The 16,779-nt window shown below is 38.5% G+C and overlaps 1 protein-coding gene across 10 annotated transcripts in view; it reads left to right on the top strand.

Moving 5' to 3' along the window:
- The window catches only part of DPP10 (dipeptidyl peptidase like 10), a 1,578,941-nt gene that overhangs the window by 92,729 nt on the left and 1,469,433 nt on the right, over positions 1 to 16,779 (top strand). For 8 of the 10 annotated variants that reach the window (XM_079923993.1, XM_079923994.1, XM_079923998.1 and 5 more), the window contains one exon: positions 8,763 to 8,861. The exons of the other annotated variants lie outside the window; for them this stretch is intronic. The gene's annotated coding sequence lies outside the window, so the exon portion shown is untranslated. The remainder of the gene's footprint in view (positions 1 to 8,762; positions 8,862 to 16,779) is intronic. 10 annotated transcript variants of the gene reach the window in all.

Here is a 16,779-nt window from a genome sequence, read left to right as displayed (position 1 = left end):
CAAACCCAGAAAGGACGCACCTTAGTCTTGTTTCTATTTTACTGGTAAGAAGTGGACATGTGGCCACCCCAGGATGCAAGGAGCTGGGAATTTAGCCCCATGAACCACTTTATATTATGGACAGGGGTACATGGATTTTTGGTGGACCCATATCTGTTGGTAACGTAATTTATTTGTGCAGCAAATATTTATTGAGAGCCCAAGCACTGAGCTAGGTGTTGGAGATAAAGCAATGACAAAACAAACGAGGAAACAAACCAAAAGCTCAAAACAAAAAAATTCAGCCCTTAGTATCTTGAGTTTACAGTCTGGTAAATTTCAGGGGATTATCTTGTTTTTATATCCTGAAAACAGTCAGTAGGAATGAAAGTGCCTAATCAGAAAGAGTGGGGTATGGAATAGATATGGTAATTATAAAATGAAGATGAAAGAAAAATCATGGCAAGTGGGTCAGAGAAGTCTCCCTGGAGGAGGTAAGATTTCATCTGAGTTCTTAAGGATGTTAGCAGTGTAGGTAGGTGGCTGGGGGTAGAGTGGGAATTTCAAAGGAGATAAATGATCCGAGAAAGGGAATAGAAGTAGCGACATGCCTTGGGTAGACCTTGCTGGAGGCGGGTAAAGACGTTTACCTGAATTCTCTGCTTTGTTAAGATGTCTGCGTGCTGATCCTTACGCTCCACTACAAAGATCATTTAAGTTGCTTTCTAAGGAAGTTATGTTCAGTTTGACTGTCTTAATGGCTGCTGCTCTGTTTTATTGATAGTGATTGAATGTTTTAAAATGACTGTTTTAAAGTAATTGAATACCCCATGGTGGTAAAATTTTCCATAAATTGAATAAGTAGTTCTATTGCTTAGTGGGTGTTTCCTAAATATTAATAGCATTTTTCTAAACAAATTAAGCTATCAAGAAGAAGGTTGCTTTCTTTCCTTTAACAGAGCAGTTTAGAGAGAACTATTCTGACTATAAATTAAATCAATGACTGTGTAAATCTGGAGATTTACTAGTATGGTTTATCTCATATGTCATTGTGTTATTTAGATGTAGTGCGGGACATAGAAATCTCTGATAGGTATTTCAGACAGGACGAGATTTAACACAGGAAATTAGGTGCTTATAAAATTATTCAAATGGTGGTAGCAGCAGCAATCTGGGGTCCACTGCTGTAGCTGTGATCTGGAAGTCAGGAAACTGTTGCTTCTCTTGCAGCCAAAGCTGCCACCCCCATGACACAGCAGGTGACAAAAAGTGATCCCTTGAGTTGAGACGGTACTTGCAGCCTCTGAAGAATGCCTCCACCTTGTTTGCAGGAGTTTATCTTGCTCCTAGAGCATATATTTCATCCAGATTCTTAGATCTAAGGCAGTCTAGAAAATGTAGATTTTAGTCTGCTTGTGATTTAGAGTGAACGTAGAAGGGGCTGGGGTAACATTACTAAGCACCAACTGACAACGCTTAGTCCAATTATATTTATTTTTCTGGTTCCCTCACTTCTCCTCTGTCTTTCTTTATGTCAGCTAAAGAGAAAATTTTATATGAAAGACCATAGAAAAAGAGATACTGAAGTCATTATTATTATTGTTATTATTAATTTTAAATATGAGAACTCATATTCCTATCTGATTACATTCCTATAAAAGCCAGTATTAAAAGTAATAATGGGGCTTCCCTGGTGGCGCAGTGGTTGAGAGTCCGCCTGCCGATGCAGGGGATGCGGGTTCGTGCCCCAGTCCGGGAAGATCCCACATGCCATGGAGCGGCTGGGCCCGTGAGCCATGGCCGCTGAGCCTGCGCGTCCGGAGCCTGTGCTCCGAAGTAATAATGATTCTCAGTTTATCATGGGACTATTACATAGCGTCAGATATTCTGCTTCCTGGACCCACTGGATTTCTCATGCATTGCCTTGGCTGTGCTACTCACACACATTTGTTGCATCTTCCCCAAATAATTTAAAATCAACAATTAATGAGATACAGACATTTTACTGAAGATGTAGTTGTAAGATGGGAAAGAGGATTCATATTATATCCTATTTAATAAGACTACTTGGTAAATCACTGTGTCTTCCCATCAAAGTTCCTCTTCCCCCAGCCTGCTTCCCTCCTTCCCTGGGAACCTAGGAATACTCTCTGTTGTGTCAAGAAATGTAGCCAACACCCTCCGCTTACCTATCTCTACCACTCAGCAAAACAAAAGCTGGACAGTTAGCAGAACTGTCACTATCAGTTGTTCCTCAAGCATGGTCTCTTGCCTGGAAGGTGGGCAAATAATAGAGGTTTCTTTTTATTGGGTTGGCCAAAAAGTTCGTTTGGTTTTTCCATATCTTACAGAAAAACCCAAACAAACTTTTTGGCCAACCAAATACCTTATACCCTAAGTGGCTTTTCAAAGCACTCATCCAACAAAATAGTATATAATAGCAAAATGCCATTCTAAGAAAATGTGTTTTCTTTCTTTTATTGTAGTTATTGTAAGACTTTTTTTCCCGTAGAGCAAGGGTCCAATAGTCAACATTTTAGAGAAATTATCATAAACTATAATTAATAGTATACTAGAAATAATAATTTTATGGCATAAATCTTTTTAAAGTATAAAGTAATTAAACAAAGCAATATAAAACTAATTAAAATATGATTTAACTTACATACTGTGACATATTTATATTTAAAACTTTTCTGGTTTAAAGCACTTTTATGTCTCTGATCCTATTTCAACACTACAATAATGTTATAAATACACAAGTATTATTATTTTTTATTGAGAAGTGTACAACATAATGATTCCATATTTGTATATATTGCAGAGTGATCACCATACAGAGTTAAAGATGTTTTTTCCTGTGATGAGAACTTGTAATTATTCTCTTAGCAACTTTCGAATATTCAGTACAGTACTATTAACTATAGTTGCCATTGCTGCACAGGTCTTATTTCTTAACTAAAATTCTGTGCCTTGGAGTAATGAATTCTGAGGCTATAAAAATTGTGGCCAACTTATTTCCTTTGTTCACTAAGGGGTATTATGAGGCACATTGCCTCTGTCTATTTCTTCTTTATATATCGTATCTGATAGTCCCAACCCTATCCAGTTCCATAAAAATAGTGGAAATAATAAAAATACCCAACTTTGACTGCCTATTTTGTGCCTTTGCTTTAGAGATACTACTGGAATCCTCAAAACATTACAAGATACATAATATAGTATATGTACATACGTGTGGAGGATTATTCAACTTGTCCCAGAATAGAATTTGTAAATACTGGAAATACTACTCAAACCCAGAGTTTTTGTTCTTTCTTTATCTTATTTCCTATATCCTATAAGCAGACACACAATGGTTCAATTTAATTTAACAAATAGTTATTGGATATTAATAACATCTATCTAATTTGTGGGACCCAATTCAAAATGAAAATGCAGGGCCCTTTGTTAAATTGTGAAGAATTTCAAGATCGATACAGCTGAGCATTAAATCGAGCACAGGGTCCTCCTAAGCACAGGGCACAGCTCAGGTGCCCAAGCTGGTCCCGGGTGCTGGATTATGTGACAGCCACCGTGCCAGGCTCTGTAGATACAAATAGGAGTAACATACCATTTTCCTGCTTGGGGAGCTATCAGTTGTGAGTGATTTGGGGGGAGTTTCTTCTTTGGAATCACTTATAGAGTCTGCATTATAGTCTCTTGACTATCCTCAGGGGTGACAGATCTTTTCTTTCTGAGGGATAAGATTTCTCGAAATAGCCAGATTCACATGGCTACGAGCTTTGTCTGTAACTTGAGAGAACAGCCTCGGTAATTAGTAATAAAGCCTTTGGTTCTAAACAAAATGTGATTCTGTAAGAAGGAAGCTTGATTTTCTTGAGAGACCCTTGACCTAATAAAAAGGCTCCGAAAATACTGGCCTTGAGGACCTGTGAACCAGGAAGCATTCTCAGAGTAGGCAGACTGTATTGAGAGCAGTGCTGATTTGATCTCTGCTAGTCGGCAATAGAAGTTAAAAATCTTATCAGTTTCAACACCTTAAAGTCATGCTTTATATGCTTCGGAATTGTTACCCTGGTATTTTCCTTTAAAAAAAATATCCCCCTTAGCCGTATGAGTTGTGATAAACCTAGCTTCACTAGAGACTGGTAATGTTGCAAAGAGACTAGTTCAGGAATGAAGATGAATGCACAGATCTTGTGAAATGATGAAACAGTAGAGTTGGATGGCATCCTTCGAAGTTATCCGGGCTTTGGAAACTGTCTCTCGCTAACGAGGTCAGGGATCAAATGTGGCATGTTTGGTAACGTGCCTTGCAAAGAGGAGCACTAGAGAAACATAAGGAACGATGTCGCCTCTTCTCATTTTATAAAGGACAAAAACGCATCTCTCCAGAGCTGATCATCTGTCTTCTGACTCTTTGCTTCTCAAGGTCAAGCTTTTATGGGCTGGGTCCTGCTGGACCACTGCTGGGGTGTTTAGTTATAACCCAGCTGCTGTCTTCTCACCACTCCAGGAGAGGAGCCAGGCCTTTTTATTTTCTGGTTGATGAATGGGACCTGCCTAATCCCTTGGCTTCTCCACTTTCTTCCTCTGAGTTAGAGGCTGGATGACTTACATTATATATCGGGTTAGCTCTGAACAAGGGGTGGGCTGGGAGAATGAAATGAAGAATGGCCTCAGTTGTTCTAAGGTTTATTTTCCCAACCAGGCAAGGGAGAACAGTTTCTCTAAATAGGTAGGGACATCATCAGTAGCTTGGGCAGCTGTCAGTTTTAATCAGCCAGTGATGCAGGGTCTGTCTTTAAACGATTAGAACCTGAGTCTCAGGTCAGCCAGGGAATCCCAAAATAATCATCATCATTCCAGTTATGAGGTTCTCTCTCTCTCAATCTCTTTCACGCTTTATACAAGCACTTTGGTTGAAACAGGTTGTGAACCAAAAGACCAAGAGCATTCCTCTGTTTACTTTGTGGATATGTGTGTGTGTGTGTGTGTGTGTGTGTGTGTGTGTGTGTGTGTGTGTGTGAATGGCTATGATATTCATAGTCTGGAGGAATGTGCTATTGCTCAATCAGTTAAAAGGAAAGAAAAATATCTCCCTCACATCCTTTTATTTGTTTCATCATCAATTTTAGTTTTATTCATTATTGTAAGATATCAGGAATTCTTGAGGTGAAAATGCAGTGTCAACTAGTTCAACCTTTAACAATTTGAGAATTTTTATTTTTTTTTTAAACAGTAAAATCTGGTCTGCAGGATGTCTTGCCATCAGTTTACAAGTTTCTCCCCAATCTCATATTTGTAAAATTACTCTTCTATAGCTTGAATCAATGCTTCAGACTTTTTTTTTTATAAAGCATTTAGTTAAGTACCCCTGGTTTTCAAATTTTTTATCTTTGTCATGAAAGATTCAAATAACACCAACTTGGAAATCTTGGCTTTGAGGATTTGATTTTTAATAGGAAACAACTGGCTGAATGATCCCCTCCTTTTTCCAAATAAACTGATTTCTTAGGCTATCTAGAGAGTTTTATTTCTCTTTGATTTCCCTTACCAGTTTCTATCTTATCTCTCTGGATAATCAAATCCCCATAAATGTAAAAGCCTTCTCTTTTGAAGTTGCTGCCATTGAAACCCTGACAGCCTTCTTATCTCTGCGCTGAGCTGCTTCCTCAGCCTATACCGCCCCATTGAAATGTATCTTTTCTTTCTTTCTGTTATGACCCAACACTGAAGTTACAGTGTATAATATTTGGGGATATGATGGTTGTATATATGTATATTAAAAAAAAATTTAATTATTTATTTTTTGGCTGTGTTTGATCTTTGTTGCTGCGTGTAGTCTTTCTCTAGTTGCAGTGAGTGGGCGCTCTTCATTGTGGTGCGCGGGCCTCTCATTGCAGTGGCTTCTCTTGTTGCGGAGCATGGGCTCTAGGCGTGTGGGTTCAGTAGTTGCGGCACGTGGGCTCAGTAGTTGCGGCACGTGGGCTCAGTAGTTGTGGCTCGCGGGCTCTAGAGCGCGGGCTCAGTAGTTGTGGCACACGGGCTTAGTTGCTCCACGGCATGTGGGATCTTCCTGGACCAGGGCTTGAACCCGTGTCCCCTGCATTGGCAGGTGGATTCTTAACCACTGCGCCACCAGGAAAGTCCAATGGTTGTGTAAATTTAATTTAAACTTGCATATTTTGATAGACTGAGTTAACAACCTCACTGATAAGGATTTTATATCAGTCAACCAATCAATCAAAATATTTGCTTACCTGCTGATAAGACTGGAGGCTAAGTCACATATTAGGAGGAGCCATGAGGCATGGTCCTTAGTTGCTTTTGAGAAAGGTTTGCATTCTAGTACATGCACCCCTAGAGGCTTGAATTGCCTCCCCAGGAGAGGGGACTGTTGGCTTCTTTGCATCACTGTGCTCCAGGGAGCACAGGGAGAGGGGAGCTCCAGGGAGAGGGGACTGTTGGCTTCTTTGCATCACTGTGCTTTGCTTCTGCTGTAGCATTTTCACACAGTGTGACATTTGTGGTTGTTGGTTCCTCTCCCTATACTGTCAACTCCCATTTATCTTTGGATGTTCAGCAACTAGCACAGTGTATAGCACCTTCAGTACTTCCATCTGGATGATTGATGGAGAGAATGCATGTCTAAATATTCTGCAAGTTCGCTTTTACCCAATTCTGAGCTAATACTCACCATGTAGAGTCCTGTTAAATTCTAGTCCAGTATAATCCCTGGCAGAAATTAAATTCATGATTCTGTCTCTTTTTTAGATAGAGGTGCCAGAGATTTTCCTAGGCTGCCTTTAGGTAGAATTACTCTATCACACCCATCCTTGCCTCTTTCCCAGCCCAAGGCAAACAAGTTTATGTTTGATGCTTTATTCTCTTTTGGAGAAATTGGGTTTTATTCTTCATAAAAGAGGATGGCCTGCACTATTTTGGATTTCAGGGCCAAAGGGAGTAGTATACAGATCCTGAGAAGGATGGCAAAGGGAAGATGATTAGAGCTGTGTTCCTTATGATAGCAGATTCTTGAGGCTATCTGGTTTCTAAGTCTGGTTTGAAACCCAGGGTGTTGAAGAGGGGACAGTACTGCAGTAACAACATCACACCCCTGCCTGTTCTTCAGATGAAGTAGGGGCCTCTGTCTCCCAGTGTTCTGGGGAACAGCTCCCCTGGCCTGTGGTTTGATCCTCCCTAGTGTCTATGCTTTGAAGAGATGCCCGCTAATCTGGCCACTTCTTCCATGTCTGAGGTTTGGTGCAGATAGGTGTAAATCTCCCCAGTTACTAAGGTGTGGGTTCTGCTTTATCAATGTCCTCTTCATTTATTTGAAGGTACTTCTCACCAATTTCATGATGCATATATAACTTTGGGACTGGGGTTTATACTTCCTATTCTGTGGGTGGGGTGAAGAACAATGGTGAATTTTGAGCTAGAGTGATTAGTAAGTGGAAACGCCTATTAAAATTGATCACGGAGCTTCCCTGGTGGCGCAGTTGTTGAGAGTCCGCCTGCCGATGCAGGGGACACGGGTTCATGCCCTGGTCCGGGAAGATCCCACATGCCGCGGAGTGGCTGGGACCGTGAGCCATGGCCGCTGAGCCTGCGCGTCCGGAGCCTGTGCTCCGCAGCGGGAGGGGCCACAGCAGAGAGAGGCCCGCGTGCCGCAAAAAAAAAAAAAAAAAAAAAAATTCATCACGTCATTTCAATAGAATTAAAAGAAAGACTTTTTTCTTGCAGCAGAATAAACATTTATGAGCACATAAGCTGCACCAGCCGTGCATGCTTCTAACAAAGGGAGTTTTTGCCTTTAGTATCCAATGCCTTCAGTGTCCGTTCTGCAAATATTTGCTGCCCTGTATTTACTCTCCAGCACCTCAGTATTTTCTTCATTTCTTATTCTTTTTATGGTCACATCTACTCATAAGAGAAGGTGTGAAGTTTGTTTCTGTCTGTTGGTTGATGAAACTTTCAACTGAGGAATCTTTTCTAGGAGTGCCTGTATTTTAGCAAGCACAGACCTGTAAACCAAACAATTAGAGCTCAACACATGAATTTTTAAGTGCTGGCTAGTGAAGTCTAAGATATTTTGGAGTCATTGGATATTTTGGTTCTGAATCTCCTGAAATGTGGTGAATCATCCACCCCAGCAGAATGATTTGGGATATCACTGGTCAGTGATATTGTTTAAAGCTTTCATTGATGTCAAAGTATATTTTACGGGAGTTGATGTTAAGTATCTCCCATGACATCAACCTTTGTAGTAAAGAATGAGCCTTGAAATGGGTCTTTTGTGAAATGGCAGCCCAAAATCTCACATCCTCTTTATCACTGAGCCCAGTGGCTGGAACTGAAGCCTGGAGAGGTCCGCAACATTTCAACCTGGTGTTCATGTTTGAATCCAACTTGACTTCATGAAGTCCATGCTGGTTATGGGGAGGGGGTACTAGGTGGCCCTCCTTCTGGCTAATATTTGGATCTCTCAGGTTAGGGACATTAAAATGGCACGAAGGAAGGCAGGAAGTGTTAGGAGGAGAAATCCTTAGTTCGATGCATTAATCAACCCCCTTTTGTCCACTGGACCCACCAACAAAGGTCTGCTCCTTGTTACTATGTGGGATGTCTCTAGGAGGTTTCAACTGAGCCTGTTGAACATTTTCACTCCATTGGTTTAGTCTTTTTCATAGACTCTTGCTGGGGGTTCGGTCTATCCCAATTGGACATGAAGTTTCCAGGTGCCCCTCATGCATGAAAACTTCAATTCCCCACAGCAAACCAGCCCAAGCGCCTGGGCGCTCAGCCCCGAGAGAAACCGGGAGCACTACTTACCCAAAGGAAGAAGTCAGACCAGAGGCAGGAAGCAGAGTAAGGTAATTGTATTACTTTTCTATTGCTGAGTAGCAGCTTAAATCTATACACCTTTATTATCTCAGGTTCCATGTATCAGGGGTTGGGCATGAGTTAGCTGGGTCCTCTGCTCAGGGTCTCACCAAACTTAAATCAAAGTGTTGGCTGGAGCTGTAATCTGATTTAGGCTCAGGATCAACTTCCAGGGTCACTAGCTGTTAGCAGAATTCAGTCCCTTGTGGCTGCAGGACTCAAGGCTGTTTGCTCCTTCAAGGCCAACAGGCAAATCTCCCTGACTTCAAGGAGGGAAAGGGCTCACTTAATTGGGTTATGCCCACCCAGGATAATCTCCACCACTTAAAAGAAATCTCCCTTTTTATTAACTCAAAAAAACAAAGCTTAATTACATCTGCTAAATTCCTTTGCTTTATAATGTAATAATCACAGGAGTGATTCCATCATATTCACAGGTCCTGCCCATACTCAAGGGCAGGGCCTTAGCGAGGGCTTGCATGCCAGGAAATAGTGGCTCTCTTAGGGGCCGTCATAACATTCTGCTTATGAAAATGATGAAAAGGGCATGATCCTGGGAGTCAGATGGTCCTGGGTTCAACTCCTGCCCTTGGTCTTTCCTATCTGCTCAGTAACACTGGTTTTCTGATACCTGACTTATCAAATGAGGATAGTCATGCCTACCATGCAGTCTTGTTGTAGAGATCTGAGGCAGTGTGTGTAATGATCTAGCACAGCAAGTCCCCCATCAGCAATGTTACTATGATTTAATTGTTGCAGAAAAGTTTTTGAAAGGCTTTGGAATATTGAGCAACGTTGGCAAGTCCATGTAAAGAATGAGGATTTACCAAGTAATAACTGGGTGATTTCACATTTATTTTTATGTTTTCGGTTAGTTCAGCCTAAACCACAAAATTCAAAGAAGATGTGAAAATCTGGCCCAGACATTGCAAACTTTAAGCATCTGATGATAAGGATAGATAGAAGGAAAATGATTTTCTTATTTTTGTAATAGAGTAGTTTTTCTATTTATAGAAGTAAAATATGCAAATTATATAATTTGGGAGCTACATATAAATACAAAGAAGACAACCAATATTAACAGTTGGTTTGTTTCCTTCCAATCTTTTCTCCTTGCAAAGTTTATATGCATACAATTACAGATCCTTCTTATTCATAGTACCATTAGATCATAAGCAGGTTTCTTCTCTTTTGACAACTTTTAAATTAAAACCATCATTTAAAATGGCTACACCCTTCAGAAGTTGTATAGATTTAAGCTGCAATTTTATATTAGTTTGTGTGGTTATTTGATTAATGTCTCTTCTCCCCAACTGGAATATAAATTCCATAAGAATAGGAACCAAGTCTCTTGTGCATCACTGTTGTATCCCTAGCACCTAACAGTACCTGGCATGTGACAGATAAACAATAAAAATTTGTTGAAAGGCTGAAAGAATGAGTAAATGACTATACCTTGTGGATGGGCTATAATTTACTTTGCACTCTATTGTTGTTAAACACTTTTTTTATTATTATAAATTAAGTTGCAGTGAGCACTGCACATACGTCATTTTCCATGGGTAAAGTGGTTGCTTCTTTCCACAGTTTGGAGTGCAAATTACACGTTCCGTTTTCCAAAATGCAATGTACTAGTACCCACCCAGGAATGCTATACCATTTCTATAAGTGTCAAAAAATAGGCAAGCGTCTATAATATTTTTTTGGGGTCTAATTTGGGTTTTACCTTAAACTTTATTTTTTTATGTTTAAAATTTTTAATTAATATTTAAAATATGTTTCTGATCACATAACAAGACACATTGAACAAAGTTATTTTATGAAAATAATATTCTAAGTAAGTAAGACAAAATAAGAAAAAAATTATATAAAAAGATCTTAGAAATAGCATCATTTATAAACAGGAAAATCCATAAACAAAATAAATGTTCAGCAATATGGCAATAAATTATGGCAAAGTAGAGTAAATATTATGAACACTTCTGATTTACAGTGTCATTATAAAAAACAGGATACAAATTATATGTATAGAATAGTCTTATTTGTGAAATAATACACATAGAAAGTAATAGTTGGATTACTATGGTTGGATTGTATGCTTTTAATTTCCTTTTAAAACTCTTTCTGTAAATCTTAAACTTTGTTCAGTGCATCTATAATATTTTTGATGAGAGGATCTGATCTCGTTGTGCTCTCTTGGTTTGCTGATTATAACATGGGGCACACTGGCTATTGATTAATAATTGTATTTGACAGGTAAGGCCCAAAGTGGGTATTTTGTGAAGGTGTTCTGTGTTTCCGTGATGACCCCCAAGTGCTTGGATGGCATCTGGGTATAGTAAAAGAGATGTTCTTGCAGTAGACAGAATTCTAAAAATGGGTCCCAAGATTCCATGACTTTATCTCTAGAACCTGTGAACATAATGAGCTATTACTATCATAATTATGTCATGTTTTATGGCACAGCTGACTTTAAGATAGAGAGATTATCTAGATGGACCTGATTTAATCACACGAACCCCTTTAAAAGCGAACGTTTTCTCTAGTTGGTGGCAGAAGGAAACAAGAAAATGCTATCCGTGTCCTCCCTGGTACCCAGAATCTTGTGTAAAGATTCAGCTGTGAGGATGAGTCTAGAATTATCTCACAATTGTCTTCCTCTTGTTCCTTTCTTATTTGAGTATTTTAGAAGGACTGATGGGTGAGTGTAATTACTGTCAGAATATTAGAATTGTTCTGGCAAATTTGTCCTCAAAATGTGATTCTGACTGGCTGGCTGATGACCTATGGTGTCCACAGAATGACACTCATCCGGGGGACTTCACCAGTGCTCAGAATCTAATTTCCAGCCCCCAACAGGCTTGGAAAGCAGCTTTTGTCTCCATACTAGGAGTGGGAGGGAAGACCAATAACTAGCCTGGTGGAAAATGATGGATGAATTGCATAAAGAAAGTGTTCATGGGTACAAGGGAAACTTAATTAAAAATGAAAGTGTTGAATTTCAAGGGTAAAGAAAAATTCTAAACACATCATGGCATCAAAACAATAATAACAATCAACTAACCAACAACTAAAACAGGTATTTATTTAAAAAAAGAAAAGAAAAAGCTGAATGGCCCTCAGAATTTTTTGTAACGTTAGATGCTAGAGGAAAATAAAGCAATGATTACTGAAGTTTTATGGACCAGGTTATGCCCCCAGGTTCTCTCCTTAGCCAGTTGCCATTCATTTGAGAGCAACAAAATATGATACATAGGCATGCAAGAATTTAGGACTATAGTGCTTTGCACATTTAAAAAAAACTAAAAATTTCTTAACAAGAAGGAAAATAAATGAACTAACAAAATAAATGGAAAAGAACAGCGGAAAAAAAAGAAAGAAGAAAGAACGTTTAAAAGACAATTTTATAAGTTAGAAAACAGAGTACAGTTTATATTAAATTCCAAAAACTTATTTTGTAAAAAACAATAATATAGACAAAAGATTATATAATCTAATTAGATTTAAAAATATACACAGAATTAGCAATGACAATATAAGCAAATTAAATCAATTATACAAAAATAATTTGTAAAATTCTAGGCTATTAATTTTCAAAATTTCATTAAAATACATAACTTTTGACAAATATCCAAAAATTGGTAAATAAGAAGATAGAAGTTATCAATATATCAATATCTCTAAAATAAATCCAAAGATTGTCTGAAGAACTAGCCCCAGGAAAGGTGTCAGGCCTGGATGGTTTCACTAGTGTTTTATGATCTTTCAAGAGATACAGGGTGCTGATATTATTTAACTTTGCAGAGCACAGGGGGAAAAAAAGACACTTGCAATAACTTTATTTATTTTTACATGGATAGTGTAAGCCTTGTGGCCAAAACTTGAAAGAGATGGTACAGGATAAAAACAAACAAAAAACCCTGAGTAATTTCTCATTTACCCATGAAACTAATATCTTAAATAAAATATTAGAAATACAAATCCAGCAGTATATTCACCACGACTAAGTAGAATTTATTCTAGGAAAGTGAGTATGGCACAACATTAGGAAATCTGTTAATAGAATTCATGATATTAGTAGGTTAAAAGGGAAAACACTATTTTCATAGTTTCCAAATACGCATTTTATAAAATTTAACATTATGATTTAAAAAACAGAATCTTAGTGTTTAGGAATAGATATGTCCTTCCTTGACATGCAGGGGCTTGGGGGTTCGATCTCAAGTGAACAACAGACACACCAAAAACACAGTGGATTAGATGAAGTTGGATGAAATAAAACAACACTTCCTAATGTCATCCTTACTATTTAGCACAGTTTTGGAAATGCTAGTTTATGCACATAGAAGTAAAAATAACAGCAAATGAAAGAAGAATGAAAACTGGAAAGGATGAAGTTATAATTTATAGGAAATATGAAGAGATAGATGGCTGTCTGAAAAACCTAATACAATCAACTAATACTAGCTTTTGGGCATAATAAAAGTTCAAAAGATTTCAATTCTTGTTTTATTATATAACAACAGTTATTAACTAGAAAACAAATTAGAAAGCAAAGCTGATATATAGGAACACCAAAAAGAACAAATTGTCTGGGGCAAAGCTTAATATGTCCTAAAGGCAAAGTGGAGTTTCACAATGTGGGTGTATCCAGCTTTGGGAAAAGAAGGATCAGTTTCAGCTCCATTTCTTCCCCTTTATAAACTAGTGATGTGACCAGTTACCCAACCTTAATTTCATCTTTAAAAATAAGAGTCATATCTTGTGGGGTTTTTATGAGGGTCAAATGAGACAGTGTATCTGAAAATGTTCAGTAAAATACTGACATATAGATTATTATTATTTTTTATTTTTTGTGGTACGCGGGCCTCTTACTGTTGTGGCCTCTCCCGTTGCGGAGCACAGGCTCCGGACGCGCAGGCTTGGCGGCCATGGCTCACGGGCCCAGCCGCTCCGCGGCATGTGGGATCTTCCCGGACCGGGGCACGAACCCGTGTCCCCTGCATCGGCAGGCGGACTCTCAACCACTGCGCCACCAGGGAAGCCCATGGCATATAGCTTATTATTGAGAAAATTCCAAAACTACTGGCACATGATAATAATCCATCCTGGGAAAAGTTAATCATCTGGACAAATATGTATGCATAATGAGTATGCATAAGTATGTTCTTTGTAGTTTTGTTTTAATAGAGAAATGACTGTATGTCAAAAATAGAGGATTGATGAAATACAGTATTATACATCTAAGTTATTAAATATTTACATTCATTTAAAAATATGACATGGTAGTACATTCACCGATAATGGGAAGATTGTCATACATCTGGTGAAAGGATGAGCAAATATAGAATTTATGATCCTGTTTTGGCAAAAATTCTATATGTGGTCGTATGTATTTAACTGCAAAATGAAGACTACAAAGATACATGCTAAAATAAACGTAATTATTCTCTATGGATTTTCAGATTTCAAGCCATTGATTTTTTTGTTTTTATTACCTGGGTTTTGCAGTAATTCTGTAACAAACATTAATTCATTTTATTAGTAAAAAAAAGTAAGAAACAGATTGTGGGCCTCTCTTGCACACTGAAATCACTTGTCAAATCTTACAAGCTGACTCTCTCCTGACAGAGCTTAGGTGAAAACTTATCTCTTAGTCTTTTTTCTGATCTACATTCTTTGGAAAATTAAAACCCACCCCTGTATGATTGATGCGTTTCTGTACATATGTCAGTATCTTCAGTCAAGAATTACTCTGACTTGGGAACCATTGTCTCTTTGATGTGATTTGTGCATCTCAGCTCTCATTATTCATTCAATAAATATTGACTGTGCATCTAGATATTCTGCTAGATGGTTGGTATGAGTTGTCAGTTGGGGGTACTTGAGGAATCCAAGAAATAACCCTGCTTTTTCTTGACTAGGTTTCTGAACCAACTGAGAAATAAGACAAAAGAGAGAGCAGATGGAGAAACAAAAGGCGTTTGCTAACTGATCAGTGGACAGCTCAGCTGAGGGTAGCTGGAGTCTGAAGAAACAGACTCCACATCTCACATGGGCAGGAGTGTGGATGGACTTGTTCCCCCCAGTTGAGCTCCATCCATAAAAGGCTCTCTCCAGGTGACTTTTTCTGCCTCTCCTGAAGAAGAGTGAGGAACGGGGTGGAGAGAAACTAGGTGTATGATGCTACCTTGGTTTTTTTCCTGTGGAAGGAAAAGGCCAGGGGTAGCGACACCCTCCCCAGGAAGGTGGTGGTTGTCTAAAAGAAAGTCGGCTTCTAGCTTCAAAGTCATTCCCCCACTCCTAACCACTGTTCTTTTGCGTATCTTCCTGGGATCCCTGGTGAGCAGTATAGATTTTTTCTCCTGGAAGACTCTGAAAGGAGGCAGAGAGTATATTAATTAAATGAACTCTGAGGCCACACTATGCTTAAGGCTAAACATTCATTCCCAGTTTTATTTCCCTTTCCAAATTATGTCTAGCCATATTTTCCAATATAGCCTATCAGAGATACTACAATAAAATTAAATGACAACATTAAGATACTCCCAATAATAAAATGTCAAGAACATAGAAATGCCCCAAATTGAATATAAACACCCTCCCATTATCAAATTCCTGGGGAGAAATTAGTCCAAAAATTAAATTGCTTTGCAAGTTCAAGTGCAAAGGAATTAACGTCAGAAATCAAATTTGCTTGCCCTTGTAAATGAAAAGTCTAATGAAATCAAAGTTCTTCCCCATTTCTTATTTTGTTCATTTTTAGCCAAAGGTCGTCTTTTGGGTAGAACTGAGGTTCTTTCAGCAGCTTTCACTGGAATGATTATGATTGCTTCAGGAGTTCTGAAGATGAATTAGTCCAATGCCAAATCTCTGATGAGCCTCATTTTTAAAAGATTCCAAGTTGTTTGGACACTGATAATTATTAGTACTGGTATCACCTACACCACATTTACAAAGAAGGCCAATCCCCAGCCCTGGCGGTAGTGATTCCAGGCAAAGCTTTGTTTCCAGAACACAGTACTTGATGCTACCCCTGTCCATGGCAGAGACTCAGTGGTTACTGAGACGGGCAACTGTAAGTCCCAATTTCCCTGGGACAGTCCCAGTGTATGTCTCTCTTACCCCAAAGTTATGATCAAATTGCAGCACTTTCACTCTCAAAATTACTTTGCTTAGAAAATAAATTATACGACCATCCTATTCATGAAGGTAAACTAGATTTTAGTTTTATTGGGAAGTCACTCAATATATGACAGTTTTCTTGAGTCTACCACCTGTAAAAATAATCTCAACTGGGAAAAAATCTTTAAACAGGATGTTATTTTGGGTAATATGCTCCTATCATATCCAAGGGAAAGAAATCCACTTACTTATCCTGTGTCCTCTCCCATTTTGTTTAGTTAAGAAAGTTGCCATGGTGGTGTAGCCAATCACTGGGTCTTATTTGAGGTTCCTTTATTTCCTTTGAATTTTTCTTTTCACTTTTTTTTAAAGATTTTTTTTAAGCCAGACTCATATTTATCACAAAATTGAGAAGAAAGTACATTTCTCTAATGTTTATAAATAATAAATACCTTTTCATGTGCTTTTTTATTATCCATATCTCTTCTTTGGCAAAATATTTGTTCAAATTATTTTTATTGGATTGTTTGTCCCCTTATTATTATTATTATTTTAAACTTATTTATTTGATTTATTTTTGGCTGTGTTGGGTCTTCGTTGCTGTGCACGGGCTTTCCCTAGTTGTGGTGAGCGGGAGCTACTCTTTGTCGCAGTAGGCGGGCTTCTCATTGCAGTGGCTTCTCTTGTTGTGGAGCACAGGCTATAGGTGTGCAGGCTTAGTAGTTGTGGTGCATGGGTTCTAGAGCGCAGGCTCAGTAGTTGTGGCCCACGGGCTTAGTGCTC

Source organism: Stenella coeruleoalba, assembly GCF_951394435.1.
Source record: "Stenella coeruleoalba genome assembly, chromosome: 6".
Classification (NCBI taxonomy): domain Eukaryota; kingdom Metazoa; phylum Chordata; class Mammalia; order Artiodactyla; family Delphinidae; genus Stenella; species Stenella coeruleoalba.
Note: the sequence above shows the minus strand (reverse complement) of the source record. Positions and strands in the feature narration are given on the sequence as shown.